The sequence below is a fragment of the Lithobates pipiens genome, unplaced genomic scaffold (genome assembly GCF_037356315.1).
Source record: "Lithobates pipiens isolate NorthernLeopardFrog02 unplaced genomic scaffold, aLitPip1_a1.2 Scaffold_3, whole genome shotgun sequence".
Taxonomy (NCBI): domain Eukaryota; kingdom Metazoa; phylum Chordata; class Amphibia; order Anura; family Ranidae; genus Lithobates; species Lithobates pipiens.
Window position 1 is genome coordinate 194821670 of NW_027507790.1, and position 18080 is coordinate 194839749.

Sequence of the window (18080 nt, forward strand, 5' to 3'; positions counted from 1 at the left end):
TAGTATGCGATTCATACTAGCAAATTATGGCTTTATCTTGTAGGTGGAATTTTTTTTTCTAACGGTTTACTACCAATTTAAGGCTGCCAACCCAAAGACTCAACTCCCAAAACAATAGCACTGAGAATAACAACCTTAATTGCACCTGTAATTGTAGAAAAAGGAAACACACAAATAGTCTCAAAGCAGAGTTTTTGTAAAAAATTACATAATCGGCAACCAGGCAAGCCAGTAACCGAGAAGCTGGTTGGTAAACAGGTCCTTCAGACAGAAAATTTTGACTATCTGGGAGGGCCCATGGAGAGTCTGCCAGGAGCCTGACAAAGTCCACCTACCATGTCCTCCTGGATCAGTTGTAATGTCTCAGGCAGTGAGCTAGTAGTGTTTTTGTAGAGGATCACAGCTTCGGACTTATATACATACTATGTGGTTAAGTGGTAACACCTTATGGCACAATACAGATAAAGGAACAAAGGGATGTTGAAGGATTAGTTGGGGTTTATTTAGAGAGTTTATATACAGCCATAACTTAGGTATCAGGAGGGTCGGCAAGGCATTAGCAGTTAGGAGTAGTACAACGTTTATGCAGTTCAGGAATACTTGCAGTGAGTTGCGTTATGCTGATGGGGACACTCCGTAGGTCTGGAGAGATGGTGGTGAAGCGTTCATTGGCCCAAAATGGAGAGTAGAAAGTGGAGGCTCTGTCCGGCCCAAACAAAGAGGATGAAGTGGGGCTCTGTCCGGCCCAAATGAAGAGGATGAAGTGGGGCTCTATCCAGTCCAAATGAAGAGGATGAAGTGGGGCTCTATCTGGCCCAAACAAAGAGGATGTAGTGGGGCTCTGTCCGGCCCAAGCGAAGAGGATGAAGTGGGGCTCTGTCCGGCTCAAACGAAGAGGATGAAGTGGGGCTCTGTCCGGCCCAAACAAAGAGGAGGAAGTGGGGCTCTATCCGGCTCAAATGAAGAGGATGAAGTGGGGCTCTGTCTGGCCCAAACTTGGAGAAGTAAGCAGCAACGTGCGCCTGGTGTACTAGGCCTGGTAATAGGTTCCTAGTACGAACGATGAGTCATTGGCGGCAGCTGTTTAAATAGGAAGAAGAGGAGGTATCAGGTGATGTGACTGAGACCTCATCAATGTGCTGAGGGGATAGTGGAGATGACTGAGCCCCCAGTGGAGGAATCAGACATTACACCAGTGCAGTAAGATCCACCAGAATGTCTTCAACCCTGATCCTGCTTAACAGGCGAGGAAGATATATTGCTCCCATTGGGCTTCCGGAGCATCCACTGCAAAGGTAAGTGAATCCCTGGACCTCGAGAAAAACCTGGCTAGTCTGTTCCTGAACCTGGAGACCAAGAGGTCCACATCCAGCATCCTCCCTGCAACAAAGTTTATGAAATACATTGGGCTGATGACACTACTCTCTGGAGATCAGATGCTGAGAGCAGTCACTTCAGCACCAACTGGAGATTCTAAATCCACGCAAACCTCCATAGGGTCTGAAAGATCCAGTAGAGATTACCTTACAGAGTCTAGATGCAAAGATAGGATATAGTAGTTGACTCAGTAACATCCAGTTGCGGTTAGATTTATTTAACTTAAAGGTGAGTATAGCATAATTCGCCAGCTGTATCCTATTTTTGCATCTAGTCTTATGAGTGATACTGGAGACACTATCAGCCTGGGCACCAGTTTTTCTCAGTTTATACGTGGAATCTTAGTGGTAGCATTGTCTTTTTCTGCTTACAGAGTCTGAGCTGACTGTTGCCTGAGTAAGAGGTCATCCAAATCTGTCACTATGGGGATGCCCTGTAAACGAAGCACAGAGGCTAGCACCCGAGGGCAAGGTCCAAGGGCAACAAATTGGTAATTTTTTTTGTCCAAAGAAATACACAGGATGCACTGATGCTCCAAATGATGGGGATATGCAAATAAGCATACTTTTAATCCATCAGTTTAAGTCCTCAAGTTGAATGGAAGCAATGTCTGACCTTGCAGATTCCATGCAAAACCTTTGCACCTGGTGGAAGGTGTTGAGAACAAAAATGGGGTAGATAGATAGATAGATAGATAGATAGATAGTGTTTTTTTAACATAACTTTCAACTGAGGATAACGAATTCTAATGAGGCTAAGCATGAAAAAATCTGTCATTTTAAAATGACCTTCATTGTCATCCGTGGTGCTTGGATTAAAGGCACAGTTGGCAAACCTCTTGCCAGACAGCTTATGCTTTGCACGCCCTGGGAACACAAGTGCACACCTTTGAATAATAGGGCTTTCAAGCTTTCCATGTGGCAGAGTAAATTTGAAAGTGCTCTTATTAGGAGCGTGGAATCACATTGACATTAATAATATTGAAGCCCATTGCGTAATTTCATTAGCTGATGCAGATGCAGACAAGGGATGATGTCATACTTCTCTGTTCCTTCTCTCCCGCTCTCATTCTCTTGTGTTCTGAAATCTGAGACAGGCAGCACAGATAGAAATCTGTTTTACTGCCTTTAATCGGATTAACGTTCCTGGCATCTAATGATCGATTGGTTACCAGAGAAATCTATAAACGCTGACAGGTTTCTTAGTTCATGTGAAGATTTGACTCCTCACAAGAAGCTGGATGTATCTCTCTCTCACACACAGCACTGTCAAAAGATACACAGATCAGTGAAAAGTGAATATGAAATGTAATAAAGCAGACAGTCTAATCCATGAATATGGATTGTTCCAAGACATTTTTTGTATGAAGACTTCTCGATAAGCTTGCAAGATGCATTACCTCATCCTTTAGCTCTGAGATCAATGAAACGAGTCTGACAATCAGTTATAGATCCCCCAGGTTCTTTTATAGGTAAACATGATCTTCAGGAAATAATACACAGGACGCCTAAAAAAATAAATAAAATACAAGATTATAATGTCTTAAACACGGTTGCTGAAAGCATTTCAGACCCTAAAGCAAGTAACAGAGCTCATGTATTATTAATGGTCTGCTTGTAATCAATGATATATGCTAGATAACTTTGAAACTGACTAAAGCTCATTTACCCCATTGTAAGTGGCATTTTCCACAGTAAATGTAATCAGGCAAACATTCAGAAGCATACATACTCAGCAGTTGTGTTATTTCATGTTCACAACTATGCATTTAAGAAAATACATTTATTTAATGTACAATTTGAATATTTACATTTATCAATATATCTCCAGGTAAAAAAAAAAAAAATGTTTCTCACCGTATACAATATGTGGATAAAAAAAAAAGTCCCTAACCCCCACAAAAAAACTATAATGAAATTGTAATTGTGCTAAAATGTGTAATAGGTTACAGCTGCTAGCACACCAATAGATATAAATTGGTAAAAAAAGATTCATATAAATAAGTGCTGTGCTCTGAACATCTCATGCAGTACCCAATAAATTATAACAAGACAGAACAACAAAAATAAATCAAACATGCAAACAAAATACACAGGTGAAAAAAACAATCCTCGTAAAAAAAAAATAATAATCCACAATGTAATTCCACCATCCAAAATCAGTGATGGAACCCATCTTTGCAGTATATTCTTCCAAAAAGTACAGCAAAGTGCAACTCTTTAAACTGTGAAGCACCTCACCACTGTGTTCATCCACCACAATCTTAACCACACCTGCTTACCAGAAAAATGTCATACTCAATGCTAGAGATGTCAAATAGCTTTTGATGGAAAAGCGCTCTGGTCACAAAAGACAAAGTACATCCCACTCAAGTCCACTGGTCACCCTCTGGTTCTCAAATATATTCTAGAGAGAAAAAACAGGGAAACTGCATAGGGTAGATTTTTTTTTTTCATTAAAAAATATAAGTTAGGTCCAGAGGGGCAAAGTAGAAAGGGGATTTTGTATATTTTCCCTGCGAATAAGCCTTCATCTTTTGTAGGCCTATTGCACCGGGTAATTGCATGGAACATGGAGGTGTTGTACACTACTTGTAGTCAGGCTGGAAATGTAGCTGTCTCGAGGCTGGGAAAGAGTTAAACATATTCAGCTTAGTTTTATATATATATAGGTGTATATAGCTATATATATATAAAAACTATGGGTGGAGCCTAATGTTAGGCATGTAAGCCTGAGCTGTAGCTTCCATAAAGGGCCCTGTGGTGCATGGCTGAACTGCCAGGGATAGTGATTGAGGACACTTGGGAAACAGGTGAAGTCATCTTGTCTACCCCTGACCTTCTTCTGCATGTCTGTACCTTAGTGTGGATTGCCTTCGGGGTCTTCATGTCAATATGGGCCTATGGTCAGGAATATCATGAGCCAGCCAGGAGACATGTATCCAAGATCGTGGCCCTAAAGACAGGTATGTGGTGGCTCTGTTTGAAAAAATGCAGGGTGGGACCCCGGGACAGCATAGCGCCAACTGCAGTCCATTCCAGGTTCCCTTACGTTTTGATGGTCTGCTGTGCCACATGGCAATTTAGAACAAATTTCTTATTCTTACTATTGGATACTTCTACGTTTTTAGCACCCCCCCCCCCCCCCAAGCTCTATTTACCCCATCAAATCTTGGTCCAAGGCCAGTGACATTGTTTAGATCCCTCTACACATTAAAGACACCTCTTTCCTTCCTGAAATAGTCAAATGTCAATATCTAGTAACTAGTGGCAATGTTGTTTAGTCAACTTACAATTGACATGTTGGTTAAAGAAAGAGAGTGTTTGAAACAGCTGAATAGATTATGACGGTACTGTTATGTTTCAATGCTTGGTCAATAACAGCACCCCACTTCCCTGCCCAACAAGGTATTCTCACCCATTTGTGCTCCCTCATTGCCTTTCCACTCTGTTGGAACATTCACCCTCGATTGCTATTTCAGCAAGGCTTCGAGATATGGGGGAGCATGTTTTCCTTTCTGTGTAACAGTGCTTGGGCCTGGGTGACTAGACCTGAACAATATTATGTGAGGTGGGGGGGCCATCCTAAATAAAAAATGCACATGAATCCACTCGCTTAGTCAATCAGAAGATCAAAAGATTAATACTTCAATGTGACGGGCTCCCTCCCATGAAGCAGAGTCAATATGCATACACAGAAAAAAGGGAATGAGACCATAGCAAGCTCACGACTGCTCACAGTGGGAAAAGAGAGCAACAAAAATATATTTTGATCATCAAAGAGTAAACTTTATTGAAAAATATGCACAAACATCTAAAAAGTAAATCCCACAGGTGTATCACATGTTATCACCTGTGAGATCATTTCCTTCACAGTACCCCATAATCAGTTTGACATAAATGCATGAAAACTGTAGAAATGAATGAAACAAAAAAACAAAACAATGTATTATACAACGTACAATGTATATATATTAAACAAAACAACCTTATATTATATTTATTATACTAATAATATTTACTATCTCTTATGTACTGCCAAGTTGACATATATGTATCTATTATGTTTATGTCATGTGTATTGCATTCATTTTTTTTTACATCATCTTGGAAAAAGGACCAGGTGAGAGGGTTCCTAAGCCATTTAACACTTCCTTTTTGCAATTGTGATTGCTGTTCAAGTTATTTCAAGTTTAAGGATACTGTACATTACAGGCTTATGCAATCAGCACATGTGCCAGAGTCCATCTATTGCTGCAGTTCTGCTAGGCAGAACTCTGCATTTAGTCCAGTTCAAGTTCAAGCCACCCAAGGAAGGAATTAGCAGCAAGTTCAAGTTCTCCATTTATCTACATCAATAGTCATGCTGACATTGCATTATAAGCTGGATGATTGTGTAACAGTTGTTCAACAATGACACTTCATTGTCCTTCTTTTATAGGTAAACTGTACATCAATGTATGGGGCACGGGGTACATTGTTTTCCACGCCTATGTGCTGTTGATTGTTGTTTTCCATATCCAATGTGTTCTGGATTTTTGTATGTCTTATTTTTAATGCTCAATAAACGTCTTTTATTTGGGAGGGACGTATACATTTAACAATCCCCCCCCCCCCCCGCTCCCCTACTAAGGTGATGTTTTCTTACCTTTCAATATTCTTAGCCCTTGTACACATGGTCGGAGATTCGGATTTTGTCCGTCGGATTTTGTCTGACGGATTTTGTCTGAAACTGTTGCATACACATGGTCGGACGAAGTTGTTGGAAAATCCGATTGTTCAGAACGTGATGACGTTATTTCGTTACAACAGGACTAAGTTCAGGCTAGTAGCCAATAGCTTTGATGTAGGAATTTGATCTGAGCATGCGTGGCACTTTGTCCGATCTGAATTTTCTACACATGATCGGAGTATGTCCGATCGGAGCATTTTGTCAGAAAATATTTCCGGCAAGTTGGAAAATTTGGTCCGATGGATATTCCGACGGAAACAGTCCGATGCAGACCACACACAGTCGGAATATCCGTCAAAACGCTCCGATCAGACACATTCCGTCGGAATCTCCAATCGTGTGTACAAGGGCTTAAAGTGATCTTCCCCATGAACTTCACATATTAAAGGGGAACTTGGCTAACCACTCTATCATCTATAAAGATTATTCTGTTTTCTTAACTTAAAGAACCGCATCCTTCATTGCGCGCCAACATATGGGCCCCAACTAAACCAGCAGAGGAATCCAATGTATATTTATTGTTTAGTTGTGGGAGGTAGTTCTGACAAACGTTCTGAAGCTTAAATTTAGTATTTTCTGACTGAGGGTCTATAAGTGAGTTAGCCTTGTGTTTTTGTTACCCCTCTTTACTCACTTGGAGAAAATCACTAAGTCTAAGAGCTATCATTTACATCTTTAGTCCTGAAGGATGGGTGGGTATGTCCCAAAGTGGTATTGGACTGTGTTGTCCCTTTTGCTGTAGTACCTTGTTTATTGATAGTTTTGTTTAACTATTTTCTTTGCATGCCATACTATTATTTGATCTTAATACAAGCTAAACATTTACATTACCAGTGTGTGCGTATTTTTCCTTTGTGTGACAGCCAAGGAACTACCTGGCGAAGGTACATTTGTGGTGTCAGCAGGGGTGGTGCTCTGCCCAGTGCTCAGTGATGAACAGAGAACCCAAAATATTCTAGCGGTTCCTGCAGGGGTAGCACTACAAGAAGATGGCTGCAGATTACAGTTTTCATGGAGAATACTGAGTTTACTGTTAGTGTATATCTGAAGATCATATACTCTGCCTGAGAAGTCTGGGCTGCTGCACCAAGGCCACCAAGGACAAGGTATTGTTATAGTGCATGCACAAATAGATGTCCCATGACCGATTGTCTCCAGATGCACTAGAAACACTACACTAACACATTACAGCCCCAGCTAACCCTGCTATCCCAAGAAAATGTATATGAGTGCATTTTGGTATAGTTATAAGCTAGTACTTTTCATGCAATCTTCAGAATTTTGTATTTATTTTTTCCCATTAAGGGCAAAGCAACAGGTTTGCTTTACGTCCCCATATTCATATCAAATAGAGGATAGAGGAAGAAGTGTCCTCATTGCAGGAGAAACAGCAGCTATTTTGAGACCAGACAAAGACTTAGATTCTGAAACCAGCAGAAGAGAAAGTGGGTGCTTCTGAAGAGATGGAAGAAAATGTGGCAGAAATGTGGAGTGCTGTGAGCTGTGCTGTCGAGAGGGTGCAGTACACAGGGCCACAAGGAGCTAGATAGAGAAGGGCTGCTCACTGAGAACTGAGGTGTCGCACAGTGTTGTGCTGTTTTGAGACAGAGACTAGATAGAGAACTAGAGACAACATGCTGTGCAGTGCTACAGAGAAGAGAGATACCCAGAGGGACCACCTAGATTGAGAACTGTGAGCTCCAGAGAGGGAGAAGATCCAGTTGGCATCGGCTTAAGGGGAAGTCTGTGTGCAGACCTCTCATCCGGCCTACAGAGCTCAGACTTTTTGGTGTGAAAGGCTTTTTGGCCACCTCTATTGTTACTGAAATTGTTTTCTGGTTGCATAAAAACTTCTGCTACTTGGAGGGTTGGCCCAGGATGTATGAGGCATGCTCTTGGGTTGTAGATACTCTCATGAGAGAGAGTGAGCTCTCCAACAAGAGTTCATAAGCCCAGTGCCAGCAGATTGTGTATTAGACTCCACACTGGCCAGTGGAATAGTTAGGGTGGCAGAACCAAAGATAGGCCACATTGTTGTCCCTTTATAATCATCCTATTATAACAGTTTTTGTTCTGGAGCCTGCTTAATGCTATATATATATATATATATATATATATATATATATATATATATATATATATATATATATGAAAATGCAGTGAGTTTCAAGCTCAGTTAGGATCAGTAAGCACTGGGAAGGGCAGAAGAATCAAATATACCAGCAGCTACTTCAGGGAATTAAGCAACACAAGAGGTTTGTCCATGATCTTTCTGCCTCCTCCTCATCTGGAAGCCAGGTCAGTAGGATGGACCTAGTCATTGCTGATGAGTGGTGAGAGGAGCAGAATAGTCCATAAGGGCTAAGCATAGTAATGGACATGGTTAGGCATCCAGCATAGGCATCTGTCACCTATCTGGGGCAAGTCATCTCTGCAAAGGGAATGGTCACTTATCCAATGAAGTTAACAGCCATTGTCTCTTAGCTGAGGCCCCAAAATGTCACAGATGAGGGTGGGTCCTGGGATTCCGGCCTTATTACAGATGGTTTGTGGAGGGGTTCTCCAAGATAGCCCAATCCTTCATCAAACATCTGAGGACTAAGTATAAGCTTTATGACTGGTAGCCACCAGACTCAAATTCCCAAACTAAAGTGCCTAGAAAGTCTCAGCAAGCAATACTGTAGCTGTAGTGCTACAACAAGATTAGTGATTAGACCAATATGAGCATGCCTTCCAACAGCTAAAGTGGAGAAACCCCGGTTCTGGCCTATGTTGAACCTGATAAGCAATACAAACTGCTTATGGATGCTATCAGAGAGGGATGCAGCACACTGTTGTACAAAAGAACGATGGACATCTTAGACCTGCCACATATGTTAGTTAAAGCCTCATCCCTCTCCCCTGAGTCCTCTGAGTCAACCCTTTTGACTATAGAGAACATTTCCAAGGCATTTAGGGAGAACACATCAGAGTTTTGACCTTGATTCAAGAAGAACAGGAGTGGCAAGAAGCGTCTGTTGAATATGCTCCAGAAGCACAAGAACTCTCTTTACATCCCATTGAGTCTGTGAGGAAGCTCTTCACCCAAGTCGCTCTTCAGCCCAGAGAGCATGGAGTTAAGAGACTGATTTGTCCTCTGAAAAGTATGACTTATAATTCAGAAGGGAATAACTCTGAAGTAAGTAGTTTACACTGTGTGTAGTTACAAATATGCGCAGGTGCATTCCATCACCATTCCGGTAAATGATACCGCCAGCGGCAGCGAAAAAAAAAACAAATATTGAAGCTCCCTTGCCCCCACCATTTGTTGGTACTTGTTATATAGTTCTGTGTCAATGTTAGTCTGGTTTATTTGGTTTGTTTGTCCATGGGGTCAGTTAATTTGTACCCTATATGGAAGAATAGCATGCAAAAACCAAGTAAAGTGGTACAAATATTATTTGGTTAGATGAAGCATGTGGAGTACAGCTGTGGAGAACAGCTGCAAGTTGCAAACACTATGGTATCAGCGTCTCAGTGACACAGTCAATACAGGTGCAGTAGTTCTCAGCAATGTTAGTGACACATTGGAATAGTTTCAGCACGAAGGTTGTCACTCTATTAAGGCTTACGTTATCGGAACAACATCTGAGTGGAGGGGTGGCCATTAGATAGTATAAAAGTGTAACATCAATTGGAAGAACTAATCCAAAAACTTTATGTCAGTACCAGAGTGCAAGGAATGTTGGAGCCAGCAGCTGTGTCTCTAGTCTGTCTCTTCTCATCAGGAACCTCTCCCTAACGCAAAATAAGCTGTCCCTATCCATCATGGATCCTGTCCCTACTATATCCATTTCGCAACTGTGCATCAACTGCAGCAGAGGACTGCTATTTATTAGCATTGGCCCCAATAAAGATGGCTGCTGAGGTCATCCAGTGTGGCAGCTTCCAATTGGACCACTGCTGCCCTTGTGACACCTACAGAGGCTGCAGACGAACAATATTCCCCTCATCCTCCATTCCATTCAGCTCTTTTGGGAGTATGAGCTACAATTACCCTATCCTTCTCTCTCCCAGCATTATGTTCAGTACCAGGAGCCAAAAGGAATACCCTGTCTGCTGGAGCAGGTAATTTGGCCATGTGACAACACTGAGTTCATAGTCCTGTGTAAGCTATGAATCCAACAACTCAAAGCTTACCAAAAGGGTTTTTTTTTAACACCAGCAGTTGAACGATGTGGAAGGTGAGCAAAAGGAAGGTAAGTACAGTATATTTGTCCACATTAAAATAAATGCTTTGTTTTGCATTACAAAACACACCGATTCAATTTAAAAACAGCATGTGAAAAGATATAAAATAGCTCCATACATACCGAACTCACACATAATTTTATTTTCATAAGAATAGTTTGTTTTTAACCCCACCTTTATTTTCAAAACTACTTTTTTTTTATTCCTCAGACAGCAAAAAAGGCCATGGAAGGTTTCCCAGTAGTTGACTCCAGAGATCAGAACTCCCTGACTTTCAGTATTTGCATACTCAGCAGGTTCTCACTAACATCCAGACAGCAGTTACCGTTGACCCTTCCGTGCTTGTTCCTAAGCAACAAAACAACAGTTAAACAGAACCTTTCAGCCTGCAATGTGCTTTGAACACTAAACTCAGGGAAACCATTAACACCCAGCAGAAGACCACTTGATGAAGCAATATGATGCAATCATTCTCATGCTCTAAAAGCACTTTCTAAGAAGCCAGATGCCCTATAAAACATAAATAGCTCATTAGCAAAATGTGCAGTTAAAGCACAAAAAGTTATCAATAATTGCCAAATCACTGCCAAATTAAGCAGTTTTTGCACTTTTTGTCACTATGCATAACAAGAAAATTTCAGTTCTAAAACATCTGTTACCTGTACCAATTGTCTGACCCCAGCTTGTTTCAGATTTGACACATCATTCCAACATGTCTACCATAGCTTTTTCCTACAGTAGTAGGGATTAGCAGCTGATTTTACCAAATATCATTTTTCATCAAAATTACTGATTTTGCTATTGGCAAAATGTTGATAAAATTAGTCTCTATATTGGTTTGGGGGACTGCTTAAAAATGTTGCCTTTATCTGCTAGGAGAATTATTAAAAGGATAAAGGGGCTTATTTTTAACATTAGGATTAGAATTATCAATAACCCAACTTCACACTTATGATTTACACATGCATTACCACAACATATGGAAACACAGGATGCAAACATTAGAGCATTATGGTCACAAACAAACATTTCCTAGCACACTTACCAGCTAGCCTGCAAAAACCTATCCTGTCTAACAATTCACGTTAAAGACAAAAGGTTAGTTGCACACATTTGTAAATATATGTGTAAGGCACAGTGGCCACATCTTTGTATACTGCGTTTCTAACTCTATACTTTTGAGAGCCTCCAAATTGGAGCACATATTGCAATGGATAGATTACGGGCAGGTTTGTCTGGAGAGAGCCCACTCCTCCTTAAAGAGGAAGTAAACCCTGATGAGTTTACTTCCTCTTTCATTCCCTGCAAAGGTAAAGCATAATGGACTACTATGCATCGCATTGTAGTCCATTATGTGTCACTTACCTGACACAGGAGCCAGCGATGTCACCGCTGTCCCCTGTAGTCCGGCGCATCCATCTTCTCGGTGGGTCTCGCTGCTCCGCCACTGTCATTCGGCGAAGCCGCGATGACGTCACTCCTGCGCATGCGCACGGGAGCCGCCACGCGCGGCATATTCGCCGTTGACGGTGCCGCGCTCAGTGCGCATGCACCGTAGACAGCGGTGCCTGTCTTTCGGCAAATATCTCCTAAACCGTGTAGGTTTGGGAGATATTTCTTGGACCTACAGGTAAGCCTTAATCTAGGCCTGTGATGGCGAACCTTGGCACACCAGATGTTTTGGAACTACATTTCCCATGATGCTCAACTACACCGCAGAGTGCATGAGCATCATGGGAAATGTAGTTCCAAAACATCAGGGGTGCCAAGGTTCGCCATCACCGATCTAGGCTTACCTGTAGGTCAAAGTGTGTTGTAAGGGTTTACAACCACTTTAAAGGCACAGGGACACGCTGAACGCCCAGCAAGAGCACAATGTCAGCTAAAGGCATCCAGTGTGTCCCCACACAAAATCAAGCCATAAAGATGTGCAAACAAGTGGCAACCGCCAAAATCCATAATTAGCCATTGCAGTAAGGTGCACAACTTTTGATGGCAAAAAAGCACTAAAGGAATGCACCTCTGATGCACCTACATTGCAGCACACCGCAAGGACGTGTATAATAGTGCAGGCATGCTTTTTTGTCCATTTTGGTGCTTTAGTAGCAGAGAAAAATGATTTGGATGCTTTAATACATGTTAGGGCATGTGCTTTACTGCTCCAGATAGGAAAGGTGTGAAAAGGAACTTATAATTACTGTGCTGCCCCCCGCAGTATGTGGAAAATGTTGTTGCATCTATATGTTTAGTCTAAGTTGTTCTCTGGTTAATTGTTTTTTTATTATGTTTTCACCTTGTGTTCCGAAACTGTATGCAGAGCCTGAGATGATGAGGGTAGCCCCTTGCACAGTTCCCATCTAAGCAACCCATGGATGTATAGACAGGGACTGCAGGGAAAAAGGGAAGACACAAGCACTGTGAGCAGGAACTGGGTAGAGCTGGTATCTGACAAGCACAAGTACAGCTGATGATGCACTGTGAAAACACAAAGTCCAGTTGATGGTGGTGTCCAGTCCCACACCAGGTCAAGTAAAAGCAGAGTTGAAGGAAACCAGGATGTAAGCAGAATCAGATTATGGAACAGGCAGAAGTCAGCAACAACTGGGCAGCAAGGTACAGAGTCACTAGGCAGAAGAGTGGGCAATAGTCTAGGCTGGGGTCAGTAACGAAGGAAGACAGCAAACATGAGCAGGCAAGGGTATTCTGAGAGGAAGGTCATAGGGGAACCCGGGTCAGTAATAGGATCAAGGATGCACATCAAGACTGGATTGCAGGAAGAAGGCTGAAGACCATAGAGCAAAGAACTAGTGAACTAGAACTAGAGTTCAGGCTTAAATATGTAGCCTGGCAGTAGTAGATGTGCACACACGTCCGCATCTGTGCATGCTCATATGTTTGGATAATGATGAAGGTGCAGTCCATCTTCTTTGCTCATAGAAATGTGCATGCCTATGCCTATGTCTATGCACACATGCATTAGCCAGACAAGCCATCTTAGACTGGTGGCTGGCACCATGTTCAGGCACCTTGTGACCATTTTTTGTATTGCATATTATTTTCTGTATTTTCTTCCCCTTCTTGTGAGGTAATAATTTCCTTTTCCCCTATGTGGGCATTTGTAATACAAGACACACATTGGGGCTAGGAAAGCCAATACTCTTTTTTGACCGCCTACAATAGTTCTATATCAAGTCTACTGCATCGTATTGTATTGCCACTGCTTTCTGCATGCAATAAAGACACTCGTGGATTTCAAGTGTTTAGTGAGTTCAGCTGATGAAGATTGTCTCTGCTATATTCAAGATAGGCATAGAGGTCTCAGGAAGGGATAGTCACTATTACAACAATTGGAGTCAGAATAGTTACCATTAGGGCCAGCATTAGTGTAATGCCACGTACACACGACCGGACTTTTCAACTTCAAAGGTCAGACGGAACAATTCCGGCAGACCATTCGATCGTGTGTGTGGGCTGCAGCGGACTTTTGATTTGCAAAAATCCGACAGACTTTAGAAATGGAAAATGTTTCAAATTTTTCCCCCGGAACTCCGCCGGACCCAGTTCCTACCGAGAAATCCGCTCGTGTGTGTGCTAGTCCGACGGACAAAAACCGACGGGAGGGCAGCTATTGGCTACTGGATATGAACTTCCTTATTCTAGTCCGGTCGTACGTCATCACGCTCGAATCCATCGGACTTTGGTGTGATTGTGTGTGGCCAAGTCAGTTCATTCGGAAAGTCCGTCAGAACTCCGTCGAAAGTCTGTCGGACCTAGTCCCTCGAAAAGTCCGGTTGTGTGTACGCGGCATTAGTCTTAGGACTGTGGTTAGTGCCAGGTTAGGGTTAACGTTAGGTTTAGGGCTAGTGTCAGGGTTAAAGTTAGAGTTATCTTTAGAGTTAGTGCTTTTTGCTACACAGGTTCAGGGCCAATTTAAAGCCCTTTGCACCCTCAAAAACAACTTTCCTGTTGCTTTCCTCTTGACTATAATGCAATTCACTAACTTGTGCCAAAATGGCCTTTGGAGGATGAATTACACTATATTACCAAAAGTATTAGGGCGCTTGCCTTTACACGCATATGAACTTAATGGCATCCCAGTCTTAGCCCATATTGCTCAATATTGAGTTGGCCTATCCTTTGCAGCTATAACAGCTTCAACCCTTCTGAGAAGGCTGTCCACAAGGTTTAGGAGTGTGTCTATGGGAATGCTGTCCACTGATGTGGGCGAGAAGGCCTGGCTAGCAGTCTCTGCTCTGATTCCTCCCAAAGGTGTTCTATAGGGTTGAGTTCAGGACTCTGTGCAGGTCAGTTAAGTTCCCTCACCCCAAACTCCATGTCTTTATGGACCTTGCTTTGTGCACTGGTCCAAATCATTTGGTGGAAGGGGGTTATTGTGTGGGGTTGTGTTTCAGGGATTGGGCTTTGCCCCCTAGTTCCAGTGAAGGGAACATTTTGGACAATTTCATGCTCCCAACTTTGTAGGAACAGTTTGGGGATGGCCCCTTCTTGTTCCAACATGACTGTATGCCAGTGAATGAATAAGGTCCATAAAGACATGGATGGGCAAGTTTGGGAAGGAGGAACTTGACTGACCCGCACAGAGTCCTGACCTCAACCCGATAGAACACCTTTGGGATGAACTAGAACGGTGACTGTGAGCCAGGCTTTCTTGTCCAACATCAGTGCATGATCTCACAAATGCGCTTCTAGAAGAAGGTTCAAACATTCCCATAGACAAACTCCTAAACCTTGTGGACAGCCTTCCCAGAAGAGTTGAAGCTGTTACAGCTGCAAAGAAAGGGCCAACTCAATATTGAACCCTTTGAACTAAGACTGGGATACTTTTGGTAATATAACGTATTTGGAGTCTTTACATTGCAGTTAGCTAGCTTCTAACCTCAACTAGGTTTTAAGGGGATTCCATCTCTCAGATCTCACTTACACACAGAAATTCCACAATTAGGACAGTCCACTGCACACGTTGACTATACATTAACTTGAGGCATTTTAACCACTTGCCGCCTGCCCTATAGGCGAATGATGGCTGCAAAGTGGTTTCAAAATCCTGACTGGGCGTCATATGACATCCTCAGGCTTTTGAGCCGCTGCACACCCCCGGGGCGCGCATCGCGGCGATCGTTGTTGTGGTGTGTCAGTCTGACCCCCCGCAACTACGATCTCGGTAAAGAGTCTCCGACGGAGACTCTTTACCACGTGATCAGCCGCTTCCAATCACAGCTGATCACAGTGTAAATAGGAAGAGCCGTTGATCGGCTTTTCCTCACTCGCGTCTGTCAGACGTGAGTAGAAGAGAGCCGATCGGCTGCTCCTCTGACAGGGGGGTCTGTGCTGATCGATTATCAGCGCAGCTCCCCCCACTGAGAATGCCCACTCTGGACCACCAGGGATGCCACCAGACCACCAGGTATGCCAACCTAGACCACCAGGGATGCCAGTCAGTGCCCACAATGGATGGCAATCAGGGCCCACAATGGATGCCAATCAGTGCCCACAATGGGCATCACTGATTAGCATGCATTATTGTTTGGCACTGATTGGGCATCCATCAGTACAAAACAATACAATACAATGCCGCTTATCAGTGCCCATCCGTGCCACCTATCAGTGCCCATCCATGCCGCCTATCAGTGCCCATCCATGCCACCTATCAGTGCCCATCCATGCAGCCTATCAGTGCCCACCCATGCCCATCTGTGCCACCTACCCATGCCCATCTGTGCCGCCTATCCATGCCCATCTGTGCCGCCTATCCATGCCCATTCATGCCGCCTATCCATGCCAATCCGTGCCAACTATCAGTGCCAATTTGTGCCACCTATCAGTGTCCATCCATGTCGCCCATCAGTGCTGTCTATCAGTGCCACATATCAGTGCCCATCAATGCCACCTCATCAGTGCCACTTCATTGGTGCCACCTCATCAGTGCCCATCAGTGCCGATTTATCAGTGCCCGTCAGTGCAGCCCCATCAGTGCCCATCAGTGAAGGAGAAAACATACTTATTTACAAAGTTTTGAAACTGAAACAAAAAAATACATATATTTTTTCAAACTTTTCGGTCTTTTTTTATTTGTTTAGCAAAAAATAAAAACCATATAGGTGATCAAATACCACCAAAAGAAAGCTCTATTTGTGGGGGAAAAAATGCTAAAAATTTCATTTGGGTACAGTGTAGCATGACCGCGCAATTGTCATTCAAATTGCGACAGCGCTGAAAGCTCAAAATTGGTCTGGGCAGGAAGGTGTTTAAGTGCCCGGTATTGAGGTGGTTAACATGTAAAAAAGGCAGAAATAGCAAACTTCTGTACCTTGTAAATACAGTCCATTTGGTCAGGCAGAGATGTGTGTTTAGATCTTTTTAAACTCTCCAGGATAACTACTCTTGCTACATTATTCTGCCACTTTAAATTTCAGGCAGCACTAGGTCTCCTGGTCTACTGCTTCGGGACTTACATTATGTCTCCATGTTGTACTTCTGTTACCTTTTTGTTGTGAAGCCTTATACAAGGATTTATTTTAAATCACAGTTTTATTGTCTCCCTTGACTTGACTGTCCACAATCAATACACTACAGAAATTCTGCAACGCTTTTAACAAGGTAGTATAAACATTATTTAGAGACATGTAAGAATATAATAATTTAATAAAACACTAAAGTGATGAAATCTGAAACTGCAAGCAAACATACTTCTGAATCAGCTAAAAACTGTGTGGAGCAGATAACATCCCCAGTGTGTTTAAATGTATTTTCCACTCCATGGATTGATTTTGATTAGTGTGAAAAAATATAATACTATTGTTACTGTTGTTACTTATTTATACAATGCCATCTACAGTCTCTCAACAATTTTGGTGTCCGGTGGTTTCTTGCAGTGCAGAAAAAGTATCAATCCGAACAAGTTACATGAGTTGGACCACTGGTTGGGTGGCAAAACAGTATTGCTGCAGACCAGTTCAGGATCTAGGCTTAGTTTCTGCTTACCTAACATGTAGTGTAGTCAAGCAAATCAAGCAGGCATGCATACTGTTTGGCGGCAGCCTGGAGGTCATGCATACTGTTCGGCAGCAGCCTGGAGGTCGCTTCTGTCCAATTCACCCTGCAGAGTTATCAGATTGGTGTGAGCCGTGGAGCGGTGCAGTGGAGGCCGGAGATTGTCCCTTGAGCCAGAAACTTGAGCGATCATCATCATCCTCATCATTGTCATCATCATTTCCTGTTCTAGTGTGGTGAGCAGGCGATTTACCAATTTAACAGACACTGCGTATAGACATCTTTGTTCCTTACACTCTTTGTCATCCCAATGCCAAGATTTGCTCCAGTATATCATGGACACTATACACAGACATCCGTGCCATCCATTGATCTGCTGTTGCTTGTGGTTCCACAGACCTTAATATCTTTAAGTCAGTGAACTGTGAATTCAACTAGAATTCTGGTTGCACAGGAATACTGTTTACTTGCTACACAAAATCTATTGGAACAGCTACATTATTTTAGCAAGAAGTATTCTTTGCATGCAATTAGGTACTTGAAAGCTAGCTGAAGATTAACCGGATTTTCAACTCTGGATTTAGAGAATTGTTTGTTGAAATTATTGTAGCGTCGGTACTCCTGAAGAATATGTGCTATATCTGTAAATTTAGTTTTTTGCCAAGACTATAGTTGAGACTTGGGATTAATTGTTCTAAATTGTGGTTTTGGCATCAGTTTGGCTGGGGTGT

At 42.6% G+C, this 18080-nt stretch overlaps 1 long non-coding RNA gene across 1 annotated transcript in view; it reads right to left on the minus strand.

Annotated features, from left to right (window-relative positions):
* Positions 1–480: 480 nt before the first annotated feature.
* LOC143940870 (uncharacterized) overlaps positions 481–18080 on the minus strand; it is a 67871-nt gene continuing 50271 nt past the window's right edge. The window contains exon 2 of the long non-coding RNA XR_013263947.1: positions 481–2884. This is a non-coding gene — a long non-coding RNA (uncharacterized LOC143940870). The remainder of the gene's footprint in view (positions 2885–18080) is intronic.